The 21,729-nt window shown below is 45.7% G+C and overlaps 1 protein-coding gene across 3 annotated transcripts in view; it reads left to right on the plus strand.

The window, feature by feature from the left end:
• The window catches only part of LOC104060503 (synaptotagmin-like protein 2), a 58,321-nt gene that overhangs the window by 11,440 nt on the left and 25,152 nt on the right, over positions 1–21,729 (plus strand). Inside the window, exon 1 of one of the 3 annotated variants that reach the window (XM_054075733.1) lies at positions 10,709–10,764. The exons of 1 other annotated variant lie outside the window; for it this stretch is intronic. The gene's annotated coding sequence lies outside the window, so the exon portion shown is untranslated. Of the gene's footprint in view, positions 1–10,708; positions 10,765–18,070; positions 18,206–21,729 lie in introns of those variants that run through there. One more of the 3 variants, XM_054075734.1, reaches the window with a different exon arrangement.

A 21,729-nucleotide genomic window follows, 5' to 3' on the forward strand; every position in this document is an offset into this window, starting at 1 on the left:
GTGTGGTTGGAGGGCAGAGGTATTCCCAGGCTCTCCCTCATCTCTACCAGGATGTGGTGGTAGATGTTTCAACACAGAAGTGGTGAGTTACTGGTGGTGTCAGTTACTACTGGGATGAGGTTTATGGACGTAGGGGAATTTCATTCTGCCAGATATTTCTCTGCATGGCAGATGTCTCAATAATCTCTAGGCAGATGTCATGGTTTGATTATACTCTTATATGAACCAGCTCCAAAAGTTTTATAAAAGGTGTCTTTATCTTAGTTCTGACTGTCAGCACTTCATACAGCATTCCCACGGGGTGGGCAGTGCTTGCTCTTTGGTGATGGCGAGGACAAGACTTGGAACTGTTAAATGACTCATCTAAGGGTGCACAGGTGACCCAGAGTCCAAGCAGAATATGTGCTTTGAAAGATTAAAATCATATTCAGGTTTCTTCCAAAACTTGAAAAGCATTTAGATTCACCGTCACTAAAGAAGCATGGAGGAATCACAAATGCACATGAGAATTTCTCAGTGCCTTTCCCCAGGTCAGCCTAAAATGGGAGCTGCTCTGTTCTCCAATCATTTATCTATTGATGAGCACAAATGATCTGGACATGAGCACAATTTACAGACCCATTTCAGTGATCACCTGTAGCAGCTCCATAATACCCAGAAGTCGGACTCATAGCTCACAGAGCACTGATCCTTTGCAAAAGACAGCAGTTTTCAAGAAGGTACAAAAAGCATTGTCACCCCGTACTGCTGCTCAGTACGCACCTGCAGGATCCTGTGTCTTTACCACAATATCAGTGTGCCCTCTAATTCCCTCCCATTTATCAACACCAAAGTCCTCCCTCTGGCCCTTGAGGCACCCTCAATATATATTTTCTCCCTATTATATTAACTTTTTGTGAATTAAGTCTCTGAAAGATAACAGAACAACATTCCTAGAGGGTGAAATGCCAGAGAACAGGAGCCAATAACACCACTTCTGCAGTAATATGTGTCTGCTTAAGCTTGGGACGCAGGGCTGAGATTACCAATTATGGAGTAGGTATATCTCATAGCAAATTATTACAACCATCAATCCTGTTTTACAGAGGATACTGAACACCAGTAGCATTAACTTTTGACTATTACAAGCCTGAGGCATGTTTCACACCATCAAACGAGAGATGCATACCCTAACGCTAATCTTCCAGGCCATCCAGGGTTATTCTCCTGTGAAGGTAATAGATGGCACCTGTCAGCTGCTGGTTTTGCTTCTAGCTCATTGCTACTAGAATAGCCTGTTCCAGTGTCACTGTAGTGGAAAACAGAACACAGGAAGTAAAACCTCGTTTGATGATGGTTAAAGTTAAGTTACAGTGGGATGACAAAGAAGTTCTCACTTACACCACTGGCCCTTAGCTAAGAGGAGAGAACAGCCCAGATTGCAGCACCAGCAGCAGCCCCTTTGCTATGGGTAGAGCAAAGACTCTTATCTTGAGATAAAATGGAAGGGGCCGGTACCAGGAGCTGTACGGTAACAGACTTTGTGACTCAAATCTGTGTACACTGAAACATATTCAGAAATCTTGTCTTCCCACAACTCCTTTATATTCATTCTATAAATAGAAGTGTCAGTTATTAAGAGCATGAAGCCCAGAGGCACACTCAGAGCAATGCAGCGTTGCCCAGCCAGGCACTGCCGTGATATTTAGGAGTTGTTTCTGTCTGCCTGAAACCTAATTTAAAAACTTCCTGGAGAATGCCGTGTTTGACTTGATAAAGCCCAGCAGCACTTCAACTGCTTTGTCTTCCTGAAATATGCTAAATATGTGGTTCTACAAAGACACCAAATCCAACATAAAGTGATTTACAAAGCTCTCTAGTTCAGTATCGCATCTGATGGCTGGGGATGAAGAGAGGAGTGTAATTAAAGATTCAAACAAGTGCGGTAAAAGAGCTGCTTTAAGCCTCTAAATCCATCATTAGGTTGACTTTCAAATGCACTTTACAGTTCACTTGCTTATTGCCCAGCCTCATCTGTTGTCTACAAATTACAAGCTTTTTCTGGAGTGTTTGCTGCCTAAAAATTAATCCAGGAACTCGCTGTTATGTTCAAGCTCACAGAGAGTGAAGGTCTGTAAAGGTACTGATAATATAAACTCTTTTGAGGATAGCAACATGGCTTGTCACCCCAGAATGACTTGGTCAGAAATATACCTAATCCTCCATATGCATTTCCCAGAACAGGCAGAGCTCATTATCAAACAGCACAATACCATTTCCTTATAAAGGTGCTGGACTGGTCTTTATTATATTCTCCCTTTTCTCACTCCAGAAAGAAGTACTTTTTTTTTTCCCCTTTTAACCATTCAAAAGGCAGGGTGCCCTACAGCAAACTCTCTATCCAGCAAGCTTTCCTCTTTCAGGAGTAGGGGGGAGGGACTGAAATCAGACACACCAGAGCAGTGATTGCCACGAGATTAGAGGGCTGCCTAGCGAGGCATCAGCACTTTGGCCGAGTTTGATGGGCTTGTACCTGGGCTTTCTAACTTCCTTCTGCTAGCCAGTGTCTCCGAGTGGGATTCCTGGGCATGGCAGAGCAGCACAGACTCACCTGTCACACCTGGCTGCCCTGCCTTTGCAGGTCTGTGTCCTGAGAATGGTAACAAAGCTGTTGGGTCAGTGTTGTGCGTGTATCCTCAGTGGTTTTGGCAGCCCTGAATATGCCTCCTTTATGTCCTGCTTGCCAGTTAGCAACTTTATCCCCAGAGATAAACTTTGCCTACTATGTTAGCAGTGTGTACTGGATTATGCTGAATTCCACCTAGAACTCCTGTGCTGTGTGAGTAGAATAGCTTCAGTTTTGACAAGAGACCTGTCAAGGCACGTGCTGGCGACTCAATAGGTGAGTTTGTGCTGGAGTCGAGAGCTGGAGGTGCAGCTCGTCTGTGGGTACACATTTTAGATTGCTCAAAAATGTGGCAGGCAGTTAATTCGGTTAAGAGCATAGACAGTGCTAGACCTCTGCCATCTGATCTGGCCTGTTTGACAGACACAGAAGAGGTAGAAAGTTCTCTTGTCCTGTATTGGCCATGGGAAGCCTATGCCTGCTGCATTTGAGGGCACTTTGTGTAAAAGGCATTGCAAAAGAGCTCTGACACCTGTACTGACAGCGCTGTTTATTTAGTCATAGAATCATAGAATCACTAGGTTGGAAAAGACTAGGATCATCGAGTCCAACCATAAACTATGTCCCTGAGTACCTCATCTTTTAAACACTTCCAGGGATGGTGATTCCACCTCCTCCCTGGGCAGCTGTTCCAGTGCCCGATGACCATTTCCATGAAAAATATTTTCCTGATATCCAGTCTGAACCTCCCCTGGTGCAGCCTGAGGCCATTCCCCCTTGTCCTGTCCCCTGTCACTCGGGAGAAGAGCCCAGCACCCTCCGCTCTACAACCTCCTTTCAGGTACTTGTAGAGAGCAGTAAGGTCACCCCTCAGCCTCCTCTTCTCCAGGCTAAACAACCCCAGCTCTCTCAATTGCTCCTCGTAAGACTTGTTCTCCAGCCCCCTCACCAGCTTCGTTGCTCTTCTCTGGACACGCTCCAGAGCCTCAACATCCTTCTTGTGGTGAGGGGCCCATAACCAAACACAGTATTTGAGGTGAGGTCTCACCAGTGCCGAATTCAGGGGCAGAATCACCTCCCAGGACCTGCTGGGCACTCTTGTTTCGATACAAGTCAAGATGCCATTGGCCTTCTTGGCCACCTGGGCACACTGCTGGCTCATTGTCAGCCGCTGTCAACCAACACCCCCAGGTCCTTCTCCTCCAGGCAGCTTTCTAGCCACTCTTCTCCTGGCCGGTAGCTGCACAGGGTTGTTGTGCCCCAAGTGCAGGACCCGGCATTTGGCCTTGTTAAACCTCATGCCATTGGTCTCAGCCCAGCGGTCCAGACTGTTCAGATCCTTTTGAAGAGCCTCCCTACCCTCCAGCAGATCAACACTTCCACTCAGCTTAGTGTCATCCACAAACTTGCTGAGGGTGCATTCAATCCCCTCATGCAGGTCATCAATAAAGACAATGAACAGAGCTGGACCCTGCTCTGAGTCATCCCAGTTCCGTGTGAAATTGGTGCATAAGTAAGCACCTGGATAAATTTATGGATCTGGTTCAGTCCTTTTTGGCCGATGGTAACGCTGCCCCTGTCGTCCCTGCCTTCTGTCCTGAGAAAAGCATAAACCATCAGAGAAGTGGCTGCTAGTGCTGCTGCCCCTGACCTCCTGGGAATGCCAGTGTAGCATCCATGTGGCCAGGGACTAGGCTGCCTTGGATTGTGCTGGACTAGGATGATGGGAGTGCTGGAGAAAGTTTTGTTGCGGAAGCAGAGCCACAGTTTTACAGCAGTTGTGATGTTAATATGAATGGTAAATTTTATCCCCTCATTTCACAGGTAAGCTGCACACTATGAGTGCCCTGGCTGATGCAGGATGAAGAATGACTTTATAACAAAAAGTGCCACCATCAAATGATCCATTTATGCACTGTGGCTCAGGTGTCAAAAGCAAAGCAAGCTCACTGCTGCATGATAAATCACAGTAAAATGGTTCTGTCTTTGTAGAATTGCTGTTCCCTCAAATTTGCTTTGGCTGCATAACCTTTTCACTGCATATGATTAACTCTCATTGTTATGTCTTTTTTTCCCCTTGTTCTTTTTCATGTAGTTTCAAAATCGAAGCTAATAAAGCAAAACAAAATAGAAAATTCACAGTGGGGATCTGGGGATTAAACTGTCTATCAACCTTATTGGACGGAAAAGTCTTTTTTCTAATCATCATTTGCATTTTCATAGGTTAACAATTTCTGAAATTGCTAGGTGATATTGTTCCTTGAGTTTGGCAGCATTTGTTGTACTTGTCTAAAATGAAAAATGCTTTCAGCTAAAGAGTGCATATAACTTTATAATTTACATGGTGCTTGCTTGTTTTAACAGGTATGGTAATGTAATTTTGAGATTACCATGCCAAATTAAAACCTGGCGTAAAATTCATGCAATTCCCTGAACTCTAAGGTTCCCACCTGCTTCTGCCATCTCTGAAATGGAAGGTTTAGGTGGATAGGTATTAAAACAATGCTGGTGCTTGATGCTTTTCAAACGCGCCAATTCATGCTGTCACATGAATATAAGGCAATCTCATTCTTTATTTCAAAAAATAGCTAGTTTTTAATTCTCACTGTTTCAAGAAAATGCTTGGACACAGGGGCCTCAGCTGCTCCCTACTCCAAGTAGGGAGGAATTGCTAAAATCTCGTTGCGTTTGGCATGCTTAAATATAGGAAAGAGATTAAAGCAGCCTCTGATGTCTGTACGGTGCTTTGCCTGCCTGAGTTTCACCTGGGTGTTAATTGGACTGAACGTAACTGCCCCCCAGAGGGAACTGAAGTCTCTGGTAGAAGCTTTTCTACGTCCAGGCTCTGCAGCTCAGCTGCCCTCTGAAGGAGCCTACATTCACTGACACCACGTGACCTTTTTCTTGGGAGGGGTGAGGGGTAGAATAATAGTTGTATATGCCATTAATTATTAATTAATAGTTGTATAGCTTATTTTCCTTCAAATGTCCTTCACCAAGCATGTGTGCCATGGTGTTCCCAGTGGCAACCAAAGCCTGGCTCTGCCTGCAGGCAGTCAGCTTCCCACTGCTGCTGTGGTGCCAGCTCCTCAAGGTGTGACGTGATGGGATGTTTTCCATGGGAGACTCCAGATTCCCTGAAGCTAGGCAGTGCTTTGGAAATGCTGCAGCATGTTATGGTGAGCAAACTAATGAGAGGTGAACTAAGAGTGACTGCTTACTTAGTGACTGGATTGGTGAGACTTTTTCTTTTGATTGCCGGGAGCTCTGTGCTGGGAGAAAGTTAATTGTTTAGTTGGCTGTAATTCTCATGTAGAGTGATATGATGCTTCCTATCCTGCTTTGTTAATAGTCTCATTAGAATAGTCTTAATTACTTTAACTACATTGTGTATGACAGTGCAATGGTGTGATGTGATGAAGTTTTTGATCAGAGTATCATAGAATCATAGAATAGTTTGGGTTGGAAGGGACCTTAAAGCCCATCCAGCTCCAACCCCCCGCCATGGGCAGGGACACCTCCCGCTGGATCAGGCTGCCCAAGGCCCATCCAACCTGGCCTTGAATGCCTCCAGAGATGAAAGCCACCACTTCCCTGGACAACCTGGGCCAGCACTTCACCACTCTCACAGTGAAGAAGTTCTTCCTTATGTCTCGTCTAAATCTGCCCCTCTCCAGTTTATGCCCATTGCCCCTCATCCTATCACCACAAGCCTTTGTAAACAGTCCCTCCCCAGCTTCCTTGTACCTTCAGGTACTGGAAGGTCGCTATCCTGAATTCAGGATCAGCTATCCTGAATAAAAACCAGTGTGGATGACCAGCTGAGATAAAAGACAGCTGTGAAAGACCAGCGCTGTTTTTGTCACTGTTTTTTGATTTGCCTGTGGCAGGCAACCACAGTTATTCATCAACTGATTGGGACTCAGATCCTGTAGGCTGGCAGCTTTGTTACACACTGTGTATTAGCAGCTGGAATTCTTTGGAAGCACTTATTATCCTTTGGTGGTCAAGTAGGCAGTGAGTTTGCAAACTGGAGGGAGGTAATGGAAAATGAAACTGTCAGCAGCCCATGCATCACAGGAGCAGCTGAGAAAGCGATCGCTCAGATGACTTCATCTGAAAAACACATGAATTTTAATAGTGTGTAGGGTGTAACCTTTGAAGAACAACTGTCTAATCCAGTTGTACATGGCAATTTGATTCTAACGAGCTTAGAAAAGCAGTGAGGCAGCCTGGCCTGGCACACTTACATCCCTGTCACGCCTTCTCTTGTGGCAGCAGGCTTTTACAGCTGTGCAAACATGTCCCATTCTGGAAAAAGCACTGATGCGTGGCCGGTAGCTGTGGCACGCAGTCCACAGTCCAGCTCCCTCGGGTGAGTAGCATGCTTGCTTCATGCTGCCTACAGCCAGGCTGGGCTCCTCCTCACCTGTGCGGCTTCAGAGCCCTTGACTTGCTGCAACAATCTGGATTTATAAACTACGCTGTAATTTCCAGACTCTCAGAAGGCGAAAAGCTACAGGTTTATACAGTAGTCCCCAAGTGATTAAATTACTTTGTAAAATTATCAGATGTGCAATGGGGCTCTTTTTTTCTCTTTTCTGCCTGAAACACTGAGCATTGCTGCTGTGCCAGAGATGATGTAAAGCTCTTACTGGGTGGCCTTTTCTATAATGTTCAGTAAGTAAAGCGATATCTTCTTGGAACCTGTATGAAATGCTGAAAAGCTTCCAATTCTAAAAGCAGGCAGCCCCCAGAATGAAATAATGGCTTAAAATCCACTTCAGGGACTTATTTATTGGCACCACTGAGGTGACTAGTATTGAATTAGTATTAGCTTTTAGTTCTGCCCCATTTTGTTCTGCAGGTTAATGTCATATAGTCAGCCAAGACCTCTAGTACCAGCACTTCTCACTACATATACGAGTCTGGACCTTGCACCCCTAACAGGGAGAAGACTCAAGCTCCTCCTGTCACTCAAGCCATGGGTGGCTGCATGCACTTTGCTGTCCCACTTTCTCAGTGGTAGCTGGGATGAATGTGGCCCTACAAAAATTGTCTTTGCTGAAAGCAAATGGTGACATCTTTCCCATGACTTGAGCTCTCGTGATTTGTAAGTCTCAGAAAGTTCTCTAAGCTGTTTTCTCTTTTAAAATTGTTATTAAATTGAAAAAAAAAAAGAAATCTCATCATTCTAGCAGTGTTGAGTGAGATAGTATCAAAAATCGTTCTTAGTTCTCACTGCCAACCAGTACCAATTTATACCTTACAGTGGAAAGGACACAGAGCCTCAGTTTTTGATTTAAAACAGCTCAGCTTTTCATCAATAAAAAATGAGGTCCACAGTACCAAACAAAAGAAGGCTAGGTTCTTAGCTGGTGTAAACTGCATGAGCTCCATGTAGCTTCAGTTGAACTGCACCAAATTTTACTTGCTGGATTTTGGCTGTTACGTGCTTTTCCTTCTCTAAGACATAGAGCAGGCTTGCAAGGCATGTGTCTAAAGAGACACGTTGCTATTCTGCACGCGTTCATTCCTGGATTCTCAGGTCCTGCAGAGCAGGATTCTGCTGATACACAGATTTCTGATTTATTTTTTCTCTTTTGGACTCTGTGTTTATGCTTTTGACTTGCTAGAGGAACATTTGCAGTAATGGACAGGGGATTTTTATCTTTTTCTTTATTCTAGTGTGCTGTAAACAAAACTGAGAGGCAGTTTGTTGTCAGTATAATATTTTTGTGACAAAGCAGTGGGAAGTAAATGGCATCTACAAGCACTGTGTTCTTCTCCTGGTCCTCCAGTAATTTTAGCCCTGCAGTTACATAGCTAAGGAGGAAAGTTACAGAAACTCATTGGGGTAAAAAAAATTTGAATGACCCCCCCCCCAATTAAATAGTTACTGGTGATTTTGTCATTTTTCCACATTTAGGTTCCTCTAGCACTGAGCTGAATCATGAAGAAACGCCAAGAGCATTAATCACACTGCTGTATACTTTTCAGCTATCTTTTGGCAGCTTTCTGAAAGTCATGGCTAAAAATACTGAAAACACTCTAGTCTTAAAGGGATTTGAGTTAAGAAAAAGGATAGCATAGAGAGAAAAAGGCTGAGAACAACAAGCTGTGTTAAGGCTTGGTAACAAAAGGACGGTTCATCCGCACTGAAGGTGCACCTGATCTAAAGAGAGTCACCCAAAGCCGTTAGGTTTGGAGGGATGACTTTTCTCCCTTACTGCAACAGGAGTGAACAAACCTTTGTCTCTTCAACCATGGCAATAGGGAAGAAGTGCCCCCAGAGGCAGCTCCCTGGCAGAGCAGTAACCCATAAAGGTTATTGCTCCACCACTCGTGTCTGGGGCTGTTTTAAAACCTACTTAAGGCTTAAACAGCCCCAGGTCCTCTCTTCTCTCTGCTTTCCCCTCTGGGCTGGGCGCTCCAGGGCAGTGGGCAATCCTAGACCAGACCCACAGAACCAGGGACACTGATCCAGCTCAAGGATGTTTAGTCTCCTTTCCCAGGCTCAGAAGTTTATGCACTTAGGCAGGATCGTCCTTAATACAAAACATCGGGGCCGCACGTGGGCCGTAAGCAAAGCGCCAGCTGATCACAAGAGATGAGCAGTGACTTGGAAGGGTAGACAGCAATCGGCACCTCCCACTCTGAACACCTTCTGTATTTTAAGCTTAATAGCCCAAACCTTAGACTTGAATCAGCAGTTCATTTTAGGATACCGAGCATAAAAGCTTAACTATGGGACAGGCTGAGAGAGTTGGGGTTGTTCAGCGTGGAGAAGAGAAGGCTCTGAGGAGACCTTATAGTGACATTTCAGTACCTGAAGGTACAAGAAAGCTGGAGAAAGACTGTTTACAAAGGCTTGGAGTGATGGGATGAGGGGCAATGGGTATAAACTGGAGAGGGGCAGATTTAGACTGGACATAAGGAAGAACTTCTTCACTGTGAGAGTGGTGAGGCACTGGCACAGGTTGCCCAGGGAAGCTGTGGCTGCCCCATCCCTGGAGGTGTTCAAAGCCAGGTTGGATGGGTCTTGGAATAACCTGACCCAGTGGGAGGTGTCGCTGCCCATGGCAGGGGGGTTGGAGCTGGATGAGCTTTAAGGTCCCTTCCAACCCAAACTATTCTATGAACCTATCAGCAAGTAAACACATTTTTCCAACATCTGCCTACTATTTTAGTCTTATATGTGGCTTCTTTAAATGAAGACACTTGAAGACTGATAGTTGACAAAGGCATAGAGCTGGCTGCTCTTCTGCATTTCTTCAAAATGCATTTCTTCACTTGATTTACACGCTGTTGTAAAGTTGTCCCTATGGGATCGTATTTACTCACTTCCAAGTCACAATTTGCTCTGAACAGGGCTGGCCAGAAGCAAAACCTTTACTTAGCTGTTGTTTCTTATTCCAGTTAATGCAAAAGCACTGTCTCTCCAGCACCCAGGAATTCAAACTCGCGGGGGTGATCAGACACTTGTACGTCTTATTGTTTCTGAAGTTTACTGGTTGTTAGTTTACACCTGTTATTGGCGGTAGACTAAGCAGATCCAGCTCCCGGTGGGGATTGGCCACGCCCCCAAGGGGTTGGTCACGCCCCTGTTGGATTGGCCACGCCCCCGGTGATTTGGCCGTGCCTCTGTGTGGATTGAGCACACCCTCCCCCGGGGGTTGGCCACGCCCCTTAGTCATAGCCCCGTTCCTTGGTCGTAGCCCCGCCCCTGGTGAGCTTTGACCACGCCTCATACACTAGCCCCCGCCCCTTTCTCATAGCTCCGCCACGATCTGCTTTGTCACGCCCCCGAGTGTATTAGCCACGCCCCTTGCTCATAGCCCCGCCCCGAGAGGTCTTGGCCACGCCCTCGAGGGAATTGGCCTTGGTCATAGCCCCCGCCCAAAGCATTAGCCCTGCCCCGAGGGAATTAGCCCCGCCCCCAAGAGAGACCCCCGCCCCGAGGGCGGAGAACTCCACCCCCTAGGTGAGATAGCCCCGCCCCCTGGTCACAGCCCAGCCTACCTGGGACAGAGCCCCGCCCGCTGAGGCACAAGCACCGCCCATTGAGGCACAAACCCCGCCCACTGATGCATAAGCCCCCCACCCACTGAGGCAGTAGGTCCGCCCCCGCTGGCCCCGCCCCGCGCCGCCGAGGGCAGGTAAGGGCTGCCGGGCTCTGCCGGTCCCGGGCTCCGTCCCGGCGTCCCAGGGGGGCGGGGGGCAGGAGGCCCCTGGGGCCGAGCCTGGCACCTCCCGCCGGGGCGGCCTGGGGTACCGGTGCCTGCCGGCCAAACCCCACCTCCCGCCGCCCCAGAGATGAGAGCAGGGCTCGGGGCGCGCTGCCTCCCGCCGCCGGTGGGACCCGCTCCGGGGGGCACAGGGTATTTTGTCGAACCTAAGTGAGTGAGGCCGCCGCGGGCTGTCGGAGGAGAGAGGTTGGACGGAAGGTGCAGGAAAAATCTGACATGAAAAACCTTTAAAAAAGGAGGAACATCCTAGAGAGCAAGGGCTGCTCCTGCTGCTCCCTCACATACTTTCTGTTACCGCTTCCCTGCCTCACTTTGTAAGTTACTTGTGCAGGCTTGGAAGGTGAAGTGTCACTTCGCTGCCATTTCTCCTGCAGGTTGGGCTGTTCTAATCGCCCCCACCCCGTCCATCCTGGTTTTATTTACTTCTTATTGATGCTCCATTGTTGTCAAGAGTTGGCGTGGCAACCAGAGCAGCATTTATTAATTTCTGCACCCCTTGCAACCAGCTCCCGGTGCAATCGATGCTGCTGAGTAAGCTATAGTAACCTGTGGCCGCTGCTCTTTGGTTTATCGTGTCTTACTCGTGTTTCTTTGGTGGTGAATGATTTTTAAATCAAACAGTTTGCAATGGAGCTGATCATCCCTGGCAATGTTGAAGGCTGTGCTGTGCCCCCTGTAGCTCTACCCTCAGGACAGATCGCAGGGTATGGTTTGAATGGTGGAGATCTACTGTCCTACCACCCTGAAACCTCTGAGAGGGCATCAGCAGGCAAGGATCTGTTGGTTACACAGACTGAACCAGTCTCCTTTACCCTCCCCTCCTCTCTCTCCCTCCCTGTTCCAGCCTTTGGCAGAATATCTGAGAAGCTTCACGCAGGGAACCAAGTTTCTGCTCTCCTGCACAATTCTGTAATCTAAGCGCAAACTTGTTTTTCCCTCCTGAACTCATAAATCATGTCTCTTTAATGGGCCTCCTCCACCACTGGGAAAGCAGCAGCCCTTGCCTCAGTGTGGCACGATGTGGACAAAGTGTTCATTGTACAGCAGGCTTGCTTTGATTGCATTTAAATCAATATTATTATCTACACTAAGGAGATAGGGAGAAAGGACAATAATAGATATTTGCAACAAAGTGGAAAGGAGTCGTGCAGCTCCTAGAGCACATGTGGTTCCCATAAGTGAATTTGTGGCTGAGTCTCTGTTTGCCTTGGGAAGTTGCATTATTCCTGGAAGAAAAGTGGACAGCTTATTAAAAATAATTTTTTAGTGGCTGTCCAGGGGAGTCCATATGCACAAGACTGCACTGAGAAATAAGTGCCTGTTTGTGACTCTTGAATCAAAATCAAATTGCAAGTTGAAGCTAGTGGTACAGTTTGTCATGGAGGGGAGGAAACAAGTGGGATTGGGGCAGTGGTTTGGGGCACCTTACCCCCAGAGGATGCTGTATGCTGCTGGTAACTGCTTGGGCTGCCTGCTGGAATAAGCTTGCTTTGCTAAAGCTGGTTCAGCCCAAGGCATCGTCTTCTCGTGGACACACAGCTCACTGGGCTGAACATAGCACTGCAGAACAGTCAGTAGAGTGGACCGTCACTGGGCAGGAGCCTTTCCCTTTGCAGTATAAAGTGTGTTTTATACAGCAGTGTCATCACGCAGTTACGCCTGGGCAGAATTATAGTCGTCGCTGTGCATGTAGAAGCTCCAAATCTTATTCAGTTTGTGTGCCTAGAAGTAAAACTACGTTGTTCAGCAGTACAGGTGGTCATGTTATTCTTATCCAAAAAGTCTCTTCCTCACCCCTCTGCAAGGTTTGCTAAGTATTTATGGAGCTGCACAGATGGAAGAAGCACCTTGTCTGTGCAAGGAAGTTGTACCAGATGATCATCCAAAACTAATTTTATTTTTAGCGATTTAATTAAATTGATGCAATCTGTGTTTGGATTTCTCACTTGAGTTTAGATAAACTTTATCTTGAGCTGAACTAAGTGGCAGTCCGTGTCCACATGCAGATTTGTGCCACTTTAAGGACATCTGTTTACAGCCATGCCTGTGGTTATTTAACCTACTGTAACGTTCTCTCATAGAGAAAACCTCATATGAGAACTGTGCCTTTGTGATGAAATTAGTGTGGCATCTGATTTATTTAAGTCAGTAATTAATTTCCTCAGGAATTCAGACCACACATACCGGCGGCCTCATATCTGTGGGTGTTGTACATCACCCTTCACTGGGAAGACTTAAATACAAGATCTTGCACCTAATGCTGAGCGCTGTTGGGGACAGATGGTGGAAGTGGGTCCTTTTTTTTTTGTTACTGTAGGTAAGAAGTGCTGCCAGAGGTGCCTCCTGTCCCACTCAAGTCATGCAGCTCCTAGAGCACACGTGGTTCCCATAAGTGAATTTGTGGCTGAGTCTCTGTTTGCCTTGGGAAGTTGCATTGTTCCTGGAAGAAAAGTGGACAGTTTATTAAAAATAATATTCCCCTGTATGAACTTGTTTTCTCATGGAAGCAGCTCTGTGGCAGAAGGTGAAGTTGCCGCTTCACTAGTGGGGTTACTGTCCTTGGAGTTTCTACTCACTGTATCTCAGGGTGGTAAAGTGTATCAGCTTTATTTGAAATTACAGTGCAGACCATTTCTGTGCTCAAACCAGACGCAGTACAGCCCAGCCCAGCCTTCAGCACATGCTTGGAAATCAGAAGAGAAGAAGGTGGGGATCTCACATCAGATATGGACTTGAGCTTAATTTTTGTCCCTTTCCTAATGTGGCAGCTGACCCCAGATGTAGCCCCTTTGTTTTGGCATCACAAACTAGAAATCGCAGATCAGGAGATTGCTGCTTGCAATGTTATTTTCAAAACTTTCATTTTCCCAGCTGCTGGAGGGAATGACACCTTCCAAACATACCTCATTTTAAGCAATGATGAGATGCACTTTACTGTGTTGCAGTTACCTTTATTCCATTTTTTAGTTATTTCAGAATCATCCAGGTGTGGCTGGGGCTTAAAAATCGTTGTTGACCCAGAAGGAAAGACCCTTCAATATGCCAAGTTTCCTAAACAAAGAACACTGGGTTTTAGCACTGCGTTCAGCAACAACGAGCTCAGCAGGCAGTTGAGTAGAAAGGAATTGCGCCCCATGTATTTTTGACTTGAGCACCAAGTTATAAAACCAGAGGTTTGGGTTTTTTTCTTTTGGGTTTTTTTTTTTTTTTTCCCAGCAAAATAGCTTCTGTTTCTGAGGGCTCCTGCCCTGTTCCACTTGGCTGGGCAAGTTGCAAGCTCAGTATTGCTGGGTCAAAAGGAGGCAGGGTCAGAAAAGCAGTTTATGCTCTGTCACCAGTGGAGACAAACGTGGAGAAATTATGTTTGGAAGGAAGCAAAGTTGGGGTCAGCAAATATTTTTCAGGGTCAAAAATAAAAGCCAGAAGTTTTCATGGGCGGTTGCTTTTTTCTTCATCTTCCAGTCATGCAGTTCCTTTTTTGAACTAAACTAAAACTTATCGTCCATGACTCTTTTTCATATAGGTTCGTTTCCAGGTTCTGAGGATGAATGAGTGACATATGGGGACAGAGAAATGATTAGTCTGAATACTTAATGTTCACCTGCAGTGGTCTAGCTCATTTCCCACTCTTAGCTACCATATGTTTATTCATGGTTGCCTGTTTAAGTACAACAGCTGAGAAGGTGCTTTTAGGTGTAGCTTTCGTACCATGTGGCATCTAAGTAGACTGCTAGCAGGACAGCTGGGCTCTTTAAGGCTGATATAATGTGACCTTTCTCCCTTGGCTGAGAGGGAAGCCTGGTACCAGGATATATCTCTGATGGTAAAGTCCGTGCAGCAGAAATGCAGCATGATTTGCATGAGGAGCTCTACGCTAGCTCTCTCAGCTAAGTCGTGGGGACGAAGGCTTGTTACAAGCTAATAAACAAGAGAATTGCAAATTCTTCTAAAACTCCATTTTCTTGAGAATGTAAGCTCAGATTTGGCACAGACCTCAGTGCAAACCTCTGCCCCCATTGCAAAGCCGAGTGCATTCCATGGTGGTGTGGGAGTCCTTCCCTATTACCTGCACCAAAACTCCCTTTGCTGGACGGAGGCAGAGTGGGTCTGGCTGTTTGACAGAAGTAGCAGGGTCTCTGAAATATTGGCATCCTGTCTTGCAGCTGGGACATGGCTGTCCTTGTTCAGTGGGATGTTGGAGGCTTTCTTCATGTCCCAGGTGGCTGTGTTTGTTTGTTTGTGTTCTGGCAGTCTGCAGAATTACAATGAACTACATCCTGCAAGATCTGCAAATAATCCCCACCTATGAAATAAACAGAGCCTCAAATATTTAAACTAAAGCATTGGATTATCAGTTTATTACCAGTAAAAGGCCTTATCGACCTTAAGGAGTCTGAGTCACACTTCTCTGATGGGTTTGGTTTTTTTTTGGTGATGCTTGTTCTAGGAAATAATAGTTTGGATTGAGACGCTTAGTCTTTTGTTTGCCCTAGGTGGTAACCATAGGATGGTTCATTTAATTAAAAATGGATAAAAGGAAGTAAATTGTGTGTAATGCAAATTCCACCCATGCAGTTCCTTGCTAGAAGGAGATGGCTAGAGTTCAGTGTAGATAATTACTCACATGACAGTCATATTGCATTTGATAAAAATGCCTAAGGGAGGAAAATCCTTATGCACCATTTTGTACAAAAGGAACCTGAATCATCTGTAATATTGTGGGTCTCGTACCTTCTTCGGAAACAGTGCTATTTCTGAGGCTGAGTGCAAACAGGCAGAATTCACCCACTGCTAATGTGGTCAGTGGAGCATTTCCTCAATTACGCATTCCCCACATGCACCAAAGAGGGAGTTTACTCAATTTTTTTAGCATTGTATTGCTGTTCTAAAATATCTTCTGCTGTCTGCTCTCAAGGGGCTGGGCTGGAGACTTTATTGCTCTGATAAATTCCTGCAATTCCTAGGTGCCTAAGAGCATCTCAGAGCCATTCTTGATCAGTGATGTCCTTCACTAAAGCTGCCCAGGGGGAGGAGGAGGAGGCAAAGGATTTTAATAAAATAGATGAGATTCTCCATTGCGCTGGACGTTATCAGAAAGTGTAACATGAGACAATGACTGAAATGGAAAGCAACCACCCCAGGCTGTGCTCACAATAAACTGAGCGGTATGTTTTTTTCTCGGATGGTCATCGGAGTGAAGAGCCACCTAGGGCAGAACTGCTGTCTTCCAGCCTGCCCCTCAGGGCTGCCAGAGCTGCCCACAGTAGTCGTTGTGTCCGAGGTGGGAATGGCACATTGTGTCATGTACAGCCCTCGCTGAATGGAGAAAAATCTGTCTAAACTCTGATTAGTTAGACTTGAGTTATTTTAGCGTTTTGAGACTAAAACAACCTGGTACTGCCAGAATTTGGCCTTAGCATTCCCTGTGTGGTGGTAACATGCGTTTATATGTTGTGTTCTGGAAGACCACAATTGCCTGCTTTGTTCAAAGTTATTCTTTATCTCATCAGCTGTCTCTCACCTAAAGGCTGTTTCTATATGATGTAGTTGTTTTTGGGTAAGAACAGTAGACCTCTATTCTCTCCTATACCAAAAGGCAGGTATTTTATAGATTTATTTCATGACAGTAAGAGGGGAGATGAGAGCACAGAGAGGGAGCAAGAGGCTTAGTGGTGTGACCGTGGCCACAGGTGGAATATACCTGAGTAGGCATGTTTGCTTTTCAGCCATCTGCCTTTTCTGTGGGACAGCCCTTGGCTGCCTTAGGAGCACCGGAATTTCAGTGTGAAGCTTACACACTGACTGCACGTGCTGTTACTCAGCAATTTCATGATTCCATGATTCAATACCTCTGCATATGTTGTGGTACTGATGACAAAAGAAATAAGATGGGAGGAACAGAGGGGCCGGATCCTCCATCAGGAGACAGGGAGACGCTCAAAGCTGATCGTGGACTCTACAGCTATGACAATTTTGGCATAAGTCTGGTACTGTGAACGAAAGCATATATTGGGAACTGCAGTGTGACTATGGATGCCAGGACCACATCCATCATTTGTAATACAATGCTACTCTTGGTTTTGACCTGCCCTACAAGAGCTGTCTTGATTAATAAGGGTATTGGGAAATGTCCACACATTGTTAAGCAAAAGGAGGTTATTTCCTTACATTGTGAAAGGACATGTGATAAGGAGGTATGGACAGAGGCAACCTTTCCAGTTTCTTCTGGCTATGAATAGCCTGGTAAAATCAGTATTGTCTGTTCCAGGTTTTGTTATATTTTGGGTAGAGATATTTTCATATCTTTATTACATGGACCTATGTGCAATTCTAGGTCTCAAAGGGTGAGGTGAGTCTGGATGGTCCTGCACTGACCTGATGATGAAATTGGGATGTTAAATACTGCATCATCCATGGGTCCCGACTACCAAACTCTCAAGTTAAAGTTCGTACATTCATTCTCTTCCTCTGCATGCAAAGCAGTGTTTAGTCAATGAAGTCTGCTTGGCCCATGGTGTGTATTATTAATCTGTGCACATCCCAGCACTGAGGAAGACATGTAGCTTTGGGAAGGAAAGGTGAACACTGAGAAATCAGAACCAAGACTGGCATGACCTGCAGAGGGTCTGTAGATGATTCTTGTCTGTTGGCAGATGGTAGCAAGAGCGTCAGAGCAATTTGTGCTGGGGTTAGTTATGAAGAGCGTTAACATAGCTCTGATTTGAGCTGGAGCTGACTTAAACCTCCCAGAAATAAGATGAAAATGCAGCACAAAGAAGGTGGCAGCCCCTTCAGCATCTGCCTTCCCCAAAGGGGCTGTGTTTCATGCCTGCTAGGCTAAGCGAGCATTTAATTTTCACCCAATAAAACTAGTTCAAAGAGAGTTACTTTAAAAAACTAAACACTACCACAAACAACACCCTTCTCCACTGTAATAAAAAGAAAAAACTCAAAGAGGGAGGATATATTAATTCAGGCAAGAAGCCCATGACATAATTTCTTCCATTAATATAATAGCTTGCTGCTGCAGAAAGCTATCCCCTACATGGGATTAGTCAAACTATTTATTTTGGAAAATGCTCTAGAACTACACCTTCTCAAGCTTTTCCTTGAGGGTGCAGCTGCATTCCCATGACCTGTGCAGCCAGCAGGCTCCAGGTGAGAGGAGGCAGGGCCATTGGCACAGGTAATTCAGTTGGGTTTGATCACCTGAGTGTGAACACACTGAAAAGAACCAAGGAACGAGGAAATGAGCATTGTCCAGGATGCGGGTTGTCCAAATGCACTTTCACTCACTTACCCCATGCGGGTATGCTCCCTGCAAGAAGATGGTGCACTCTACTGAAGAAAGGTTGGTGTTTATTTTCCCCTTCATTTTTAGCTGGTGGCTATTGGGTTGGTGCTACGGAAATGCTTGTCACACTGCTACTTGATGCTTTGCTGAGGGGGGAAAGGGTCAGTTTTGGACAGGTAATGGTATTCCATGTCTCAGCTGGTGTAAACAGGAGGTTCTCTGGATCCACGCTCAGCACCTAGCCTTTTCCTGGCTGTCATCTCCAAAACATATGGGACTGCTCTTCTCCCTGAGCGTCACTGCTCTTCGTCAGTGCACCGTCCAAGCAGCTGATGAATGGAAGGTTTATTTCTTTTATTAGTATCCTTCTTAGCTTTTCCACAGGTGATCAGAGCTCTCCTCTCTCCAAGGGGATGGCAGAGCCATTAGCTATGCCCCATGTGAAGGCTGGCGTTGCCTGTCTGCCTCCTGGTTGCAGAGCTGCAGCCGGATACAGCTTACACCGCCTTTCCTGGCACTGCAAAACCAGTCTCACAGGCAAAGCTACCAGGGGTTGCAGCAGCTGGGAAGAGCCTTTTTGCATCTAAACCCTGCTAAACAGTTCTGTAGTAAGCTAGATGGAACACCTGGAATGAACAAACAACAGAATTCTTTCCTCTAGAAGAGGAACTGTGGCTGGGACACAGGTCTGCAAAATGAGCAACAGGGATTCGGTGAGTGCAGAATACTTTACTGGGATGGGATATATCCATATCTCTCCAATATAGAGAAAAGGATGTTGTGGAGGACTGTGTCAAAGGCTTTCCAGAGGTCCAGATAGATCACAAAATGCTGGGGAGTATCAAATGAAACAAGCACTGGGTCAAAACAAAACAAGGGGAGATACCATTTAAAACGTAGTGAGGCTGTGGGACTGTGGAGCTTTGAAGATACTGTAAATCCTTAAAATTAATGTGGGTTCGGAGAGTGATTAGAAAAATCTGTGAAATACAGAGGCACTGCTTCTGCTTCAGGGTGTCCCCGTCATGTGCCTTGCAGGAAGGCTTACTGTCCCCTCTTGCTGGATGCTGTTAACCCTTGTTGAAGATAAACTAGTGTGTTATGGGGACCTTCAGTCTGGCCACGTTTGGCCTTTCCTGTGTTTTTAACTGGTGGTTAAGAAGTGCACATCCCAGTGTGCTCTTTTAATGGAACAGGCCTCATTTCTCTGTCTGTACTTGGGCTCTGGGTTTGACGAGCTGCACAGCAGCATAACACCGTTGTGGGTCTTCTCTGGCAACTGTGGAATTTGCTTCTTCTTGGGGAGGCACCACAAGAAATCAAAACCTATCATCATAAGAGTTGCAGCCAGTTATGCCACGTGATAGGTCATGCTTCTGCTTGTCTCCACACCCAGCATTTGCCAACACAGCTGAGTGTGCAAGTTGATCTCTTTGTAGTCTTTTCTTCCCCAGAAATGCAGTTAGAGGGAAGAAAATCTTTTGGATGTCCAGTGTGCTCCTCTGCTCGGATTTATGGTCTTTCCTGTAGCCATGATAATCCATTTTGCCCATCTATGTTGTCGTGACAAGTGGCAGAACCCGGCAGGACAGCTCGGGCACTGTGGTGATGCAGCACTGAGAGCAGCTTGAGTTTGCTCTGCATGGTAGACACCAGTCTTTAAGCAGATGTTGCTAATTTGGACACAAACAATTCACTCTTTCACAGCAATCTGTTTCACCAGAGAGCAATCCTGACCTAGGAGGGCTCTCCCACTGGCAGTGGGGATGGAACGTGCAACTTTTTTTTTTTTTCCACATAATGTCCAAAACCAATTTATATCAGCGGGCTAATAACGGTGCTGGCACTTGGTCTATGGTAAAATCTGCCCCAGTGCTGCGCAATGACTCCCATCCCTGTCCTACAAATCCACAAGTCTTTTGTGTTTCCCCTCCCTGCTGTCTGCAGAGGTGGAGAGGTGAGGGCTGGGCAGGACACATAGAAAGTGGCCCCATCTGCATGAGACCCGCAGGGTCCTGGCTTTCTTATGGATCTGTTGATTTAAGTGTTTGTTCTGCATCATCCCTGTGGTCTCTGAAGTGTTTATTAAGAAGGCTCTGAGACAGAAGAGGATTAATCTAACAAAGCAAATCAAAGCGGTGTGGTGCCGCTTAAGGAGCATAAGCGTGAGCTCTAGGATTAAGCAATCTTGGGGAGCAGGCGATGGTTAGACACAGTGCAGCGTGTCTGCCTGATAACATACCGTATGTGTTAGTTGATTTTTATCCTTAAAAATCCTTGCACTTGCAGACCCGAGTAAACAAATAACCCACTCTCCCTTATCACTCTGCATCTGAGTGGTTAACGGTGGGGTTCTCCTCTTTCAAGCCTCAGCAGCATCCAAGACAGGACAGCACAGGGCACCATCAGAGGCTGTAGAGGCTCAAGTTGCAGCAGGGACAGCCTTGCAGCGCATACGGAGATAATTTCCCAACTCTGTTTACTGTTGCAGGCCTGGGCTGACAGCTTTGCAGCTCCTGAGACTGCCAGCTAAACCTCCAGGTGGAGTGGTCTCGTGGACCAGCTCACTTTCCCACAGTGATTGCACTAAATGGTTTGATTTTTAACTATTTAAATCAAAAGAAGGAGTTGGTTGTTTGGTTTCTGTTAACCCTGTCCTTCTAATGTAACTAAACCAGTAAGATAAAAAAATCTCGGGGAAAAAAAAAAAGCTATTTACAAGGACTTAGCCTTTATTCTTTTTCTATTTGACTACCATACTAATGAATAAATATGAGTCTCTGCTGAAAGTGTTTTCTGAAGTACTTTCAGCCTACATGTCATGGGTTTGTTAAAAATAAATAAAAGTTCAAGAGAAGCAAATATTGTGAAAACACTGTCCCTAGATACATTTTTAAAACTAAAACCTGTCCCAGAAATTTCTGTAAATGTCTTTGTAGAAGTAGAATTGTACCTGAGAGCCAGAGATAGTAGATGGTTGGAACCAAATGTGGAAGAGCCATGCCAAATGTAAGTGGTTGGACTCAAACATGGAACACCCACGGCAAGCTCGATGAAACATAGGCTTAAACAGTAGAGATTCATTAGGGCCTTTTCTTACTGTTTCTATTTTGCCTGTTTTGAGTGGTATCGATAGTTTCTCAGATGTTAAAGGCTATAAGTGTGGTCTCTCAAGCACAGCTATACTTGCCTCAAACAAATAGGAAATGTTGTTTCTTTTCCTCCAAAAATTATTTTCAGATAATTACAGACTTTTTATGACAATTCCCATTGCTTTTACAAGGCTTTTTATGCGGTTCTGTGGTTTTTCTTTGTGAGCATTAAGGTCAGATGCCTATTCGTTCTTCTGACGTGTTGTTATGCTATTATGAAAGGCAATTGTTTGGGAGTGTGGTATCCCTAAAAATAATGTAAATCTGTGAAATGATGTCAAATGAGCAAACTTCAGCTGAAATACTTGTGCTTGGCTTTGGAAATACCCATTGAAGGAAGAGGTGCACCATGTGGAGACAGTCCAAAGGGGAGTGACAATGATGATGACAACACCAGCTCCAGGGAACCTGATGGAACTCAGGTTGGTT

This window comes from Cuculus canorus, chromosome 10 (genome assembly GCF_017976375.1).
Source record: "Cuculus canorus isolate bCucCan1 chromosome 10, bCucCan1.pri, whole genome shotgun sequence".
Lineage (NCBI taxonomy): Eukaryota > Metazoa > Chordata > Aves > Cuculiformes > Cuculidae > Cuculus > Cuculus canorus.